Source organism: Notothenia coriiceps, unplaced genomic scaffold (assembly GCF_000735185.1).
Source record: "Notothenia coriiceps isolate Sejong01 unplaced genomic scaffold, NC01 NC01_scaffold00000190, whole genome shotgun sequence".
Lineage (NCBI taxonomy): Eukaryota > Metazoa > Chordata > Actinopteri > Perciformes > Nototheniidae > Notothenia > Notothenia coriiceps.
In genome coordinates this window covers 1-14,417 of record NW_011332891.1, presented here as the reverse complement: position 1 = coordinate 14,417, position 14,417 = coordinate 1, and the positions used below count along the sequence as shown (strand labels likewise).

Below are 14,417 nucleotides of genomic sequence, written 5' to 3'. Positions count from 1 at the left end.
TTAAATAGAGCGGCATATTAAGGAGACTCTGTTTGGTTGGTCGTAGAGTGGCAAGGGGTGTTATGTATGAATGCAGCATAAGTGCTCGAGTTGACTGCCTGAACTAGCTCGCAGGCTTCGCCCCATATCTATATGTTAACTAGAGTAAAACATAGTTTGTGCGTGAGCCCTGTGATTCGGATCCATCCAAAATGTATTGGGTTTCTTTCTTGGCCCATGCTACACCCTTTAACCAAGTTTCATGATAATTGGGCCTGAATAAGTTTTTCCGTTATCCTGCTGACAGACAAACAAACTGAGGCGTAAATATAACCTCCTTGTTTGACGTCATGTGTTTACTCGTTGAAATACACACAGTTTGAAAGAATTTATGAATTTATGAAACTTGACTCTGACTGTATATTTTGTTTGCCGTATATAAATATGGCGGGTGGCCATTGTTTATGTTCTTCTGTTTAGGATTGTTGTTGTTCTCTCCAAGATTGTGGCAAAGACCATTAATTCAAGAGGTGATTTTGATCTATGTGTAATGTAGTGTAATTTAATTGGAAACATTCACACAAGGATCATATTTGAGCATTACAATATCAACTGTCAGTGTGGCCCATAGTGTATTTACGTTGTCGTCAATGTTTAAGCTTTTAGTCAATGGTCTGACAGTATGCAGACCAATGAGGCTCACCTACAGAAAAAATTCCCCCTCTTTCACTCCATTTCATTTCTTTCAAATCGGTGGTGTAGTTTCAGTATACTGTGTGTGATGTGGTCCACTTCTGGGAGCTTGGTGAGGCCCCTGTGAGAGCTGTATCTCAGCGAGGGATCTGATGTTGCATTGAACAGATCACCAGACACCAAGATGTGTTTTGAATTGGGTGTAGATGTATATGTATTCTGACAAAGCCTAGCAAGCAAATTGGATCCATCAGCGCGTGTTTTTCCGGGGTCCTTTAATGTCCGGGAAAGTCAGACTGTTTTTCATTGGTGACATAATCACACTCAGTGGTAGAAAAAAGATAAAAAGAGCTCCCAGAAGTAAAATATTTTTTTTATTTAGGCTGCTGCACTGGAGGAAGTGGTATCCAAGGTTTGGCAGCTTGTGTCCCTGTTACACAGTTAAACAGCTTATAAAAGAACATTCTTGCATGGCACAGCTTACAATGACAATTGTCCCAGATTTTCCATTTAAATTATTTTAAACAATGGGTCTTTTATTTCAGATAGTATAGAGGCAGACAAAACCAGACTCGTAGCCATCATTATCTGCTTAGACAACTATTGCTTGTAGCTTTGTGCAGCTATAGCTAACTTGCAAATGATGCTAACGTTAGCTCCATTCGTTGGGTGAAAACACTCTGACGGACCTTTTGTTTACTGCAGAAAAGCCTATTAAAGTATTGACTATGAAGAATGATAAGGAAAGATTTAAAAGCATACTGTTGTAGGCTATAATTCAAATATAACCCTCTTTAGTTGCTTGGCTAATTTTCACATGCTTTTGTATTTTCAAACAGTAGCCTATATCTATTTGCTAAATGTGATATAGCTATCTAGATTTTGCTTCAACACAGTAGGAACAGGTATTTTTAACCTAACCTCTCACCTGATAAATTAATGTAGACTAGTTTATTTATGATATGCTCCTTGTCTTAGTAAATAACAACAGCCCTGCAAGTAGCCCACAGCTAGTTAGCCTAACATGCTAACGTTTACAGTTTACGTTATAGCTGATAAACTTACTGTGTTTATCCATTCCTTAAACTATTCCTTGGTCTTTTGGAAAGTCTAAAAATAGAGTCACCACTCTTCTAAACTCTTTATAGCAAGTTTTATTTTAGTATTTTACGACTGGTCAAATAGGCTTTGTGGAGAAATCCAAAGCTTTACAACCTTGAAAATGTTGTGCTGCTTCCCAGCAACAACACACAGCAAAGCAGCAATAAAATACAGAAATATATTACATGGCAACGATAGGAGCTGATCGGCCATGCTCATCACTTGTATTTTAAAAGACATTTTCCTAAACATTGCAGAGTGTATTTTTTTTAGGGTAAACCATGCTATTTTCTATTGAAGGGAACCATAACAACCTTGTGGTTTTCCCTGATACATTTGTACTTGCACTAAATCAAATAAAGGTTTTTGTGGCAGGGGGTTTGGTGCCACATTTCTTGGCAACCCCACCAAGCCTGTCCACCCACAGACCAAGGAATAATCAAACACTAATAACATGTTATACCTATATTAAGTATGATTCTTCGGACATCTTTGCATCTGAAGTGGGCTCATTTTCTGTCCACCACGTCCTCTACCACTTAGAGCAAAATCGAGTCATTTCCTGCTCGGAGATGTGTTTTAGCAGCAGAGTAAAGCTCTCCAGATCATACACAAAGTGAGATATGTTCAAAATAACTTGGAATGCTGCTCGTCTGAGAAAACCGCGTCTCCTTGGCAACCGCCTCCCCCAAAACACAAACAGGCCTTGAATCGCTCGCCAGGCAAGTAAAAGGCGATCGCAGAGAAAATGTTTTCCCAAGTGATTGGCTCTGGAGGGTCCCTGTGGTGGGCTTTCACTATGTGGGAACGCTCTGAGACCACTGAAGAAGTCTGTGAAATATTATCAGATCAACAGCTGGGGTCTTTGCAGGCTGAAGTGTGCAGAATCAAGATCCTTTAAAGATTTACTCTGGTTTGTTGACCATCTGTTGTCTCGTGTGTTGGCACTTGGACAGGCTTAAAGTGCACATGTAAAACTTACCAAGTTAGTCACAGGCAACAAAACAAAATATTGTTCTTGCTTTTCTTTAATTGGGCCCTATTGTGCTTGTTGTGGTTTCCCCTTCCATATAGTGTTTTATATAGGTTTTAGTGCATGAAAATGGTCTGCAAAAGCTAAAATCCAAAGTTTCCTCCAGAGGGAGTTTCTCTCCAACACATGCCTGCATCAACTCCATTGGAATCTTTTGTTTACTTCTTATTAGGGCTGTCAAACGATTACAAATTTTAATCAGATTAATCACAGCTTAAAAATGAATTAATCATGATTAATCACCATTCGAACTATGTCCAAAATATGCCATTTCTTTATGTATATTTTTGTGGGAATGGAAAGATAAATGAAAGAAGGCGGATATATACATTTGAAAATGTAAATGTAAACACGTCACAGGAGAGGCACAAAATACAAATATGAAACTAAAAATTAGCAAAATTAAAGAGAAAAACACTTTTTTTGAGATTTTTGTGGAAACAATGTTTAAACTTTGATTCCCTAGCTGGGCGATTCAGTTTCTGTACAGAGAACCAACTCTTGCCAACGCTCCAAAATCGCTTAAAGTCAACATTTACTCAACCTGTATCCTCTCTACTTTTGTTGTCTCTCTCCCTACCTATCATCCCCTCTCATTGACATTCCTGTCATCCCTCATCCTCCTCCACAAGTGACTACAAACCGCTCGCAGCTCTGTTAGCTCAGCGCCCCTCCTCACTTGTTTTCCATCTCAGTCTGGCAGCCTGCACACTGGGTCCATTGTACAAAGAGAGGCTTTGCCCATATACTGGATACTTGACAATGAGTGTGACGACATCAGGCGTGGCCGTCAAATGCAGACAGACTTTATTTATATATTTGGCATAACTGAAAATATCAAAATGTACAGTAAAGCAACTGCGAGAACCCAAAATAAATCACATTAGCAGCTCAATGTCGGCATCTTGTTTCTCTTCTGCAACCGTTTTCTTAGTAGTTTGTTGTGCACAGTGGCTTCAGGCCCGGCGATTAGGTCATTGTTTTTATATCTGAGCTCAATTAAAGATAAGAATTAGGTGGAGTTACTCATGGCAGCTGCTGCATTCACAGACATTCAATCATGCAAACTTCAGGATAACTGAATGATTACTACTTTCACACCCAAGAGGATTTTGTGGATCAAGGGTCAAACAGCTTATTACAATCACATTATATTTATCATTTTTGAGTTGGTACACATTTTCAACGTGTTGGCTACTTAATTAATTCCTCTTAGTTAACACAACCTTGACATATTATTACAATAAAGAGAAAATTGTGAATTTGTCTTCCTGCTGTAGTGAAATCTGCTGCTTTGAAAAGAACAGTAACACGGGGCAGAAGCATTCATTTTACAGGCTGTAAAACGTAAAGGTCCCATGTCATGCTTTTCCTGTTATTACCCGTCCCCTTGTGTGTTATGAAGGTTTTTATGCATGTAAACGGTCTGCAGAGTCAAAACCCGCAAAGTACACCCTGTAGCGAGTAAAACTAACACAGAGAATACCACCCCAAAACGCCTCGTTGGAGATACGTCACTGTCCATTGATTCTTCCGGGAACCGCATGATGTCATGCGTTACCCGGAACCAAATGGACCAATCCGTGGAGCCGTTACGTTACGTCCGCGGAGCCGTTACGTTAAGCCCCCGCTGATTGGTCCAAATTGACCAATCCACGGACTTCCTCACACACACACTCAGTGCAGGCAGCTCTGCTGATTTCTCCTCCCTGGCTGCAGGCTGATAACAGACAGTTGGGATCGCGGCAAAATTCTCTCTGCAGACCCATTCTCACAGCGTTTATCAACCTTTTTCTTACTCAATATCAAGCCACACTTATTGTTTTTACTTCGGCTGTGACTTTGTGTGTGCTCAGGGTGAGTTTGGCTGTGTTTCGCTAAACAAGGAAATCACACCTCCACGGAGCTCAGCGCGATTCACAACGTCCCGACCAATCAGAGCACACTGTGCTCACAGGGAGGGTGAGGGCTGGAGCTATTGGAGCTACAACGAGCCGTTAAAGGCAGAGAGTGAAATTCAGTGAATACACGTAGTTTACAGAGATGCTGTATGAGAAACCAATGTGAGTTTTGAAAATTGCACATTATGAATCTATTCTAGTAGACCTCAACAATGGAATTATGATCAGTGGAAATGGCCATGACAACGGACCTTTAAACAATGAGCTAAAAGACCTACAAGTCTCCGTATCTGTTTGTAGAGCTGCCTGACTTTAATTGAGATCTCTTGCTAAGAAACTGATCTGGAATGGTACAGGAGGACTTTTCAAAAACAGTGTCGTGAGATCTAGACGGACTTCTGACATTCATACAATGATGAGAGCCAAAAGTGTCAGAAACATTTATTCTTGTTGGACGTATTTCTTCCAAGTTGCTCAACCCTTTTCTTCTCAATGAACGTTTCATAGCAGAATATTGGATCTGAGTGCAGCAGCCCACGTAAAACCCTGGGATCGAGTCCCACCGAACTCTCTGTGCTGTCTCTACGCTCTCAGCTTTCCAAATGGGAAAACAGAACATTACACAAAATGCTAAGAAGTGAATGGAGCGCCAACTTTCCTTTTTTTAAAGCATTGCAACTGCAATTTTCCAAATCTATTTGATTCTTTCCATTATTCACCTCTGATCTTAACACTCAATAACCTTTTCTTTGTATATTGTGTATGTATGTACAGTATACGCCATCAAATATGCACGATGGAAGACTTCAGTAAAGAGCAGAAAAACAGGAAAAGGTGACAAAAGAAGGAAAAGCCCGCCGTCCCATGTGATCGGTTTAACAGCTGCTTCCTGTCTTTTGGAAGGGAGTAGCTGAACATTATGTTACTAATCCAGCATCAGTTAAAACGCAAAAGCTCATTTTTAGAGATGAGGTGACTGACTTTAGTGCCTTTAATTGCATCAGATACTGCAGAGAGGACTGATACATGATTTAATTTAGGCAATGATGTTCAAGGCAAACATCTAAGTTTAGCCAGAACTGCAAAGGCATCCTTTGTCCATCAGTTGTAAAGAAATCTGTGTTTATTATCTCACTTCTAGTTCTATCTGTTCAGTTCTTCCTGACCAAGTTCATCGCAAGCCCTGCTGTTGCTATTGGATTTGCAATCAAAGGGACCGTCTTTGTATACCTGGTTAACTTATCCGTGATGTGTTTTGGCTGCTTCAACGAGGGCTGAGCCAAAACACAGCTTATCCTCGCTGTCATCGACCCCCAATTGCCCCTTGCCCCTGCCATGTAGTATCACAGCTCAGACACAGATACTGTACGTGTGAGATTACCTGGAACGGCTGCTTGTCACTTTGAGTTACTGATTTAAAAAAAAAATGGAGCTTGCTTTACTGAAAGCATGATACAAATACCTTCATCGTGGGCTGTGCAGGCCCTCAAGGGACTGGTGGGAGAGCGGGACACACAGGATACAGAGCGTAGGAGACAAAGAGAGGGAATGCCTTGGCTTCAGGCCCGGGCAGTGGCAGCTTGCCATGGTTTCATGTCTCCTCACTGCTCTCGACAATGTGAAACAGCAGACGGCCCACCTGTGCTGAGGGATTGTTCATGTAGGGGTAGATTATAGACCTCGGTTTGGGCCGTCGGGGTAGCAGGGAGGTTCTGGGGTTCAGCTTTTCAGCAACTTTATCCTCCTCCACATTTTATATCTCAAAATGCACGTCCATCTGGCTGTGTTCAGGCGGCCACAGGGCGGATGTTATGAGCAGACGGAGGGAGAGGCTGTTTTGTGATTACACTCTTGCATCTGCTTCTCACCAATTCCTAGATGTTGATAACTGCCACATTAAAAATATATAGTATGCAGGCGTTTTTCGAGGTGTGACAGCATCTGAAGGTTGCGGAAAAACCATCAGGCACAGTGGAAGGATGTGGATACAGATGGCATTGTCTCTGTGATGAAGAGGACAAAGCTTATAAAGCCCCTGACGCCTTTTACTAATACGTAGGATCTGATGTAACTGTACTGTTAAACCAGGCTTATGGCGGCACGTGTGATTCATTTATTAGTTATTAACTGGGTACTTCCCATCAGATGTTTTGCTTAATCAGACTCTTGGCAGGACAAATTGTGAATCGGAAAAATCTTACTCATTACTTCAATGTTAATTTCTTGTGATTAGAAAGTCACAATAAGCGTTTTGAATTGTGAAATTTAATTAGAAGAAGGCGCCACAATAATTAATTCAGCCTGGTTAACTGAATGGGAAACAAAGCAGTGATTTCCTAGCAGCCACCCTCCTGACTGTGGCTGAAGTTAAGCCAACATGAGATCAAGAGAGAGAGCTCTGAACAGCTGCTTTACAGTGTCAGACTGACACCTGACTAATATGAATGGTCTGTCATTGAAGTTGCAGCACAGGATGCACAGCTAATACATTGGAAAACCTATTTTCTCAATCAGCTCCCTACTATGAGAGTTGGGATCCTTTCATGAACACAAAATCTGCTGGCAAATTTCCATCACTTTGGTTTGTTTCTGTTGAGAGAAGTCTGAACTCCCTTCCACTGGTTTAATGTGGGCAGGGTGGTGATGTCATGTATGTCTGTGCACCAATCAGGACTCGGATTTATTTGAATCAAAAATCTGAAGTTGGATAGTTTGTTGTTTGCTCATGTTGCTTAGATGGTATCATTCAAATCTGATCAACAAATACCATACTTGGGGGGGGAGGGGGGTGCTAGTGGATCGCCGGAGCTGTTAGATTAACATTAACATGCTTATTGTAGTTGTAAGTGCACTGCCTTGCGGCCTGTAGCACCGTCCTTGATGGAGCATATGTGTGGGCTGGACCTGTATTTTACAGGAAAGGAGTGAGCAGAGAGTAGAGTAGTTGTCGATTCTTGTTCTGTTTTCTGTGAATATCTGCCATCTAGTTGCGCACGCTACTAAAGAGACGCGCTACCATGGAAACCAAACAATGGTGTAGCTGTAATAAAGTCTGAGTGGAAACAGTCGTGTGTAAATTTGATTTTGTCAGAAATCGGGAGAAATGCGGGAGAAATACGACCCCGGAAGGAAACCGGGAGAGGGCAATGAAATCGGGAGTGTCCCGCGAAAATCGGGAGGGTTGGCAAGTATGACAAATACATGTTAAAATATGTATCAATACCAATGCAGTTAAGTGCTTTTATTACTTTTGAGAATACAATCATGTCAATCAAAGCATTCAGTTTTGTAAAATGACACCACCACTTCTCCCCATTTAAAACGTACATCAACACGTTCTGGTGGATTCTCTGTATGCATGCCGCACATCAGCCAAAGACCGTAGATCTATATAAATGTAAGGGTTGATCATGTAACTACCAACTCATGCTTTCCCATTAACTTGCATTCCATATAACGTCTGAATTAAGAATATATAAAGACGTGTGTTCGATCAAAACTTTATAAATGTATTGCATATAAAGTAATGAATATGTTAAGAGGCTCAAGGTAGCACCTCAACTCTGTCAAATTACCCAACAAATGTATTTCTTCGCAACAAAACCCAAACAACTTTTTGAACATTTGAAGTCACTGCTTTATGTGTGACTGGTGTACAATGACAAGTGACAAGACATCCCCAGAGAGTCCTGGCTCCATTCAAGTGACGTTTATTCTCTTCCAATATCGCTGCTAAGGTTACTACGATGAAGCTTTCGGACATCTGCTGGATCCGTTGAGTCCGTTCACATCGCCGGTATGCAAGTTTCTATTTAGGGAATAACTGTAGATGCTGGAAATATTGTTTTATGATGTGAGACAATGTCTCGCTCCCCTCAATGAAGAGGGACTGGTCCAAAGGAAAAGAAAGACACAGGGAGGAATTGATATCCCCTTATAATGGAAAAGCAGTGATGGATTACACAAAGAGCAGATATTTCCAAATCTGACACCTCCAGTCCAGAATCACTTCATTTACTGAGTCGTGTTCACAGGAGGTTTCTTTAATTGGTCTTGGAGCTGTGGCTGTTGGGAATGTAATTTGTTAATTATTAAGGCCTAAACCAAAATAGACCTCACAGGAGTTTTGATCTGGTGACACGGTAGACAAAAGTCGAAGCATTAGAAAAGTTATAAGAGTTTATCCTGTGGATGTCGGTACACATTTGAACGGCACTCAGATATTTCAGTTTGGATGGAAATGGTTTCTGGAACTACTTTGTTCAGGGTGTTTAAGTCAGAGGGACTAACATCACATGTTACATAACATTGTTCTCCCTTGGAAGCATTTGTAGGGTCTCAACCTCAATTAGAGTCCACAAAAAAATGTCTTTGCCCATGTGACAATGAAGGAGGAACAAATCCAACCTCTTCTACTTAATAGTCTTCATCTATTGTATGTGTAACTCATCTGAAATCTTTATTAAACAAATATTGAAATTCTGTCAATAAGATAAGATATTACTTTATTGATCCCAATTTGGGAAATGTTTGTGTTGCAGCAGCATAAAGACATGGCATTGTACAATAACAATTAAAAGGCAAGAAAGTAGAAAATATACATGTTGAATTTACAAATTAACAATAACAAGGTATAAAGAAAGGTATTACATATAAGTATGTGACAGATGGAATATTACATGTAAAATGTACAGTGAAGAGAGAAACTATGGAGCAGAGAGTTTGACCTTTACCAAGAAAACAACACATTTTTTTTTTTTCGTGTAAAGAAATCAATAACTTCACATACAATGTAAGAGACAACATTTCCACACACAGTATAGAGACTTAAGACTAGCTGAAGCTGTTGACTATTCCTTCCTGAGGCCAACACTTCCTACAGGTGGTGACAATTGTTTTCTCTGGAAGCCACATGAGTCTCGTTTTGCAACAGATGGTTTCATTTTGCACTCTCCATCACAAGACCACAGTCAGACCAAGGTGTGTGTGCGTGAATATGTGTGTGTCTTATTTGAAGACAATAAAGAGTTCACATGTAGGCGGCCGTGTGACGCCATTCATACATACACTGACATCTGTTTGGTATCCAGGCAACTGTACTGTGTTTCCCCGGGTGCGGCGCAGCACAAAGTTTCCACATGGTTATTAAAAGTGACCAAATGTGGGACAAATGGTCGTTCATACTTTGATTTTTATGAATACAATGATGACATAGCGTGCAACCGTGCAGCCTGCATGTGCACAAGCGAAGCTACTGTACCCATCTTACACTTCTTTAAAGTGCTGCAAGGCTGAAACTGTGCAGCAGTGAAGCAACTGTTCCTGCTGTCAATCATTATGTTTCAATATGTGTGTGAAGTGCAACACAATGAGCTTAGTGTTGCCTCAGTGCTAACTAAGCTTGGCCTGTTTTCTTTAGGTTTCTGAGCGCTGTCACATTTAACAAAGTGAGCTAATCCCGATTATGAGCCCTGTCACTGTTGTCACTGGTCGTTACTTGCTTGAGGGAAAACACAAAAGAGATGATTTCCTATTATTTACTGGTGAGAGATCTAAGGTTTATTGTCAGTCAATAAATGTGATATGATAGTAACATGTTTTTAAAAATGTAGGTGATATTAAAGTTGTAAATCACAGCATAGAGAGGAATTCAACCAGTGTTGGGAATCATATTATCCCAATATTGATTAATATTTACTTTTATTTGGTGTTGTTAACGTTACGTCCCTTGTATGGGTGACCATTACAACACATAAACGCATCACTTAATAAATCAAATATGAAAGAAAGGACATTTAGAAATAAGGGCCTCAACTTCCAAATAAATGTGCAGGTAATATGAAAGTGATTATTGCACTTTTAGGCAGCATACTTTATGAACTTGAAGGTGTTGTTCAATGGAGGAATTAGTTGTTGTACTATAAACATGACCATTGTCTATTTTCCTTTTAAATTCAAACCTAATATCAAAGTTGTTTCATTAAAATGTCAGAGGAAATCATTAGGAATTAAGGGACCTATGAAATAGAGCGTGACCAAAACGAGCATCAGCTAGTGTGCAGTTTAGACCGGACTAAAATACTAAGGAACACATCATGTAACTTTAACGTTTTCCCACGTAGAGCAGCTTGTATCACATCTCACGCTTTCCTGCCTCATAAAGCTTAATGCGTTAGTTATAACCGCCCTGATATGAATGAGCCAAGTGATTCATTCAGAGAAGGGCTCAGATGTTGTAATGACGTTTCTCTGAAGCTAGCTGGCAGGCCTGCACTTTGTAGCAGGGATTGATCATTTGTACATCACTGTTTCTCATTAGAATTGAAATGTATATTAGAATGATCATAGTGTGATTGCTTAAGAGGATCTTTACAAAAACTAAGATGTTTTCTTTTTTCTCTGTAGCTCCACAATGCTTTTGTACTTTAACAAATACTTCCTACATTTTTAAAATGCACTAGTCCGTATAGCGATTTCATTGAAATGTTTGATTAATCCTGCAGACCTACTAGCTATTTTTCTTCTTGTGGCCGTAGGGAAATTAGTTTCCCTTGCTCTCAATCACAAAAATGCAATTCAAAGTGATTTGTAGTAATAATTAGGTTTAGTATTCATTAAAAAAAAACGTAATTATTCTTTTTGGTAATACTTTGTATGAGTTTTTACTTTCCACCTCGTCTAATAGCAACAAATTAAATAATAATTAGACAAGGAATCCACAAGCTCAAACCGCATGTAGTCAAGGCCGGATTAACCACATCACATGATGGGCCATCAGTGACAAGAGAAACATTTTTTTTGGCACAACCTCACTCACCAACTCAGAATTCTGAGAAAAAAGTCAGAACAAAAAAAAAACATATTTTTTTCAAATCCTCCCAAAAATAATAATAATGTGGCCCTAATCCTCTTCCGTACCATACAATGTTATTGTTATTGTTTTTCTCTCTCTCTCTCTCATCATAATATACTGATCACTTAGTTGAGCTGCCACATACTTTCAATACATGTTTTACTTTTGTAACTCAATGTTTGTGACACATAGAACTCCTTGTGTACTTATACTGCCAGCCAGTCATATTTTGGCATTTTAAGTGGGGTGCTGTTCTGAGGTTTTGAGTGACATTACCTAGGTCTTCTTGAGCAATACACTGTCTTGAGATCTTATCCATTGTATCCTTGTCTTGTGATTTTTGACTGAAAGGGCAAAAGGCTAGACCTACTTTGGTTGAACTATGTGGCTGCGTCCCTGCTTTTGACAAATAGGTGTGCGATTGACATGCCAGATGGAAAGAAAATTTTAAATATTGGTCATGTTGGGTAGGCGTGCTGTTACGTGTTGGGTTGAGGGGCCTTGAGCTCTCAGTGCCCAGGGGTCCCTGGAGGTACTAATCCGGCCTTGCATGTAGTGTTTGTTTATTGCAATTCATGAACAGAAAATCTGTCAATAACTGTAACAACACGGAAGAAGAGTTTATTACATATTTATTCAAGGAATTAAAAAGACAAAATGCAGCAGGGCTGAAGTGCAGCGTCTCATTCTACAAACAGTGAGCCCTACGATGTACGACAGGTATTAAACAAACACAGTAACAGTCTTACGATAATACTAGGATGCACATTCTCACAGAATGACTTGTCTGCAGTGTGTCTACAAGCTAAGCTACTGCTAACGGCAACAAATACTTCAAATAGCGCTTCATTTCTCGGAAAATAACAGCCGGGTTATTTGTTTATAATTAACAATAAAACATCTTAGTTGTAGAGATTTTTTACAGCTTACATTGCCCTGTTTGACCTCCTTCACAATCAGTCCCATAAAGGGCAGCAGTACAATGGCTAATTAAATTTGAAGGACTTAATTTGAAGCAATAAATACTTGTTTCTTATCTGGCAACCCACATTCCTCCGTTTAGAAAACCCCATCCACATTCTGCCTCATTTTGGAAATGGACGGTTTTGTTGTTTATTAGCACATAAACCAGATTTTGACATTAAAACAGGTTAATAACATATGCTTAAAATTAGAATAAATTCATGTTGACTCAATACAGCGTTGTGGATGTGTTGGAAGTCATGTAACAGTCGCCTAACAGGTCCACTTTCCCACCTTTTTTGCAATATGTTGGGATTTGTTGTAATTTCTTTTAAAATAAGGAATGTTGACAGGCGGGCAAAAGGTAAATATGGCATTTTTAAAATACACATTTATTGGCAACCTGATTCTGAGCACCACCTGTGCCTCCAAGGCGTAATTCCTCCGGCTGTCAACGCGCTACACCTCCACCTCCAGCCAGAAGGCACTTCTCCACACCCAAGAATCAATCTCTGTCACATTTTTGTTAAACACAAGTCACCTCAAACCGGATATCCTCAATCACACTGTTGTCAGGCTACAAAATTGAAATATAGGACCTTCGTATTTGACTGTGGTGACATTGAATGTGTTCTCATACGTTTATAAATGTGTAAACATGGCATTAAATTACTTGTAATACCTGTGGGAATGCTTGGTGTGGCTCTCCCAGAGCAAATGTATTATACAACACATGTTTAGGCCATTTAAAATCATTCCTCCTGGTACTAAATCAGCTGGGAGCGGGTCAGAATAAAGGAGAAAAGGGATAATTTGTCTCAGGTATGAGCGCCAGGTGGGAGGAAGAGGACGAATAATACTGTGGTTGATGGTCAGTGTTGTGTAGAGAAGAGGAGGGATGAAGCTGAGGGGACAAAAGGTTCAAGGCTGGGTCACTGCACTGGGCTCCTTCTCATAGATGTAGCTGCCAACACCACCAGTGTTCACGCCTGGAGAAACCAAAGGGACAAGGGGGGAGTCAGGGGGGGAGGAGAGAGGGGGAGAGAAGGAACAACATGAGCAGGAGAGGTTGCAAAACATTTCCTCCAGAAGCTGCTGCAGTGTTGCAGACAATGCTATGATGAAATGACTCTGAGTAACATCGAGTAATGTGCAACGTGTGCAGCGTGGCTCAATGCTCGGACATTTTGACATTCTGTAATAAAGTGCAGCTGATAATGGGTGGGTGGACAGCGCCCCCTAGCGGATACCTTTGGGCCCGAAGAGAACAGCGTAGCAGGGTTTGTGGCAGTAGGGCTGGCCGTCATGCTGCAATTGGATCAAATGCAAACATTAACACATGAAGGCATACATTTCTATAAATACTGATCTATAAATGGTCAGGCAGACAGGTGGAAAGGACTATTAAAAACAAATACTTTTGTTTATTCTGTCTAGGTGATTATTTTTGATTGTTTTAGTGACGTTAATTTCCATTTTTCTTGTGTCATTCCCTTGTTTGCTGTTTTGTTTCATTTATATACATTTTTTATTCTTTTTCTTGGATCCTTTAACTTGTAAAGGTCATATATAACTCAAAATAATTGTCTTTGTAAACATATATTTTTTACCATTACACAGAAAAAACTGAAATTGTTGACTTTAATTAAATATATCATGTCAACAGATTTCACATAACTGCATTAAGTTGGTTCAAAGCAATAATATTTAGTTTAAATAAATATATAAGGTTTCAACTAATATTATTGCTTTCAACTAACATGATACAGTTATCTGAAATCTGTTGACTTAATGTCAAACTCAATTTCATCGTGGACCACATTAGCATTATGGTTGCACTCAAAGGGCCGGTTGTAACTATATAAATATATAATATATATATATATATATATAA

At 39.8% G+C, this 14,417-nt stretch overlaps 1 long non-coding RNA gene across 1 annotated transcript; it reads right to left on the bottom strand.

Annotated features, from left to right (window-relative positions):
- Positions 1-12,175: 12,175 nt before the first annotated feature.
- Positions 12,176-13,879, bottom strand: LOC104948117 (uncharacterized). Its single transcript, XR_798640.1, has 2 exons — positions 13,774-13,879; positions 12,176-13,512 (listed from the first exon to the last, which is right to left on the bottom strand). It is a non-coding gene; the product is annotated as an uncharacterized lncRNA (long non-coding RNA).
- Between the last annotated feature and the right edge of the window lie 538 nt (positions 13,880-14,417).